The following is a 494-nucleotide window of genomic DNA, read 5'->3' as shown; positions in this document are numbered from 1 at the left end:
CTTGGAATCTTCCTAATATAGACGCCATTCACCCTGATGGAGGAAAAGGTACCACCTATGAATTCCAGATACACATGAGTGGATAGCCTATGACAGAACTGCCAAAGGTTTTTGTTAAAAGTGCAGGTTCCTGTATGCTTATATTTTAAGGGAACTAAATAACCAAAATGTTAAGTGTTGCAGAAGAGGTGAGGCAAGATTTCAGAAGCACAAGTATACCAAGGGCTCTTCAAATTTCCAAGACACTGTAGTCACCATAACTTTGGGGGTTTCTTTTTTTTTTTTTTTTTTTTAAACAGAGATGAAGTCTCCCTGTGTTGTCCAGGCTGGTCTCAAACTCCTGGGGTTGAGGGATCCTCCCAAAGTGCTGGGATTACAGGCGTGAGCCACTGCGCCAGACCTGGGGGGTGGTTTCTTATCTAAGGAGGCACAGGAAGACAGTTCCACATCAAATAGAACGTAAGATAAGGCTGGGTGCGGTGGTTCACGCCTGT

This window comes from Trachypithecus francoisi, unplaced genomic scaffold (genome assembly GCF_009764315.1).
Source record: "Trachypithecus francoisi isolate TF-2019V2 unplaced genomic scaffold, Tfra_2.0 Lachesis_group20, whole genome shotgun sequence".
Taxonomy (NCBI): domain Eukaryota; kingdom Metazoa; phylum Chordata; class Mammalia; order Primates; family Cercopithecidae; genus Trachypithecus; species Trachypithecus francoisi.
Note: the sequence above shows the minus strand (reverse complement) of the source record.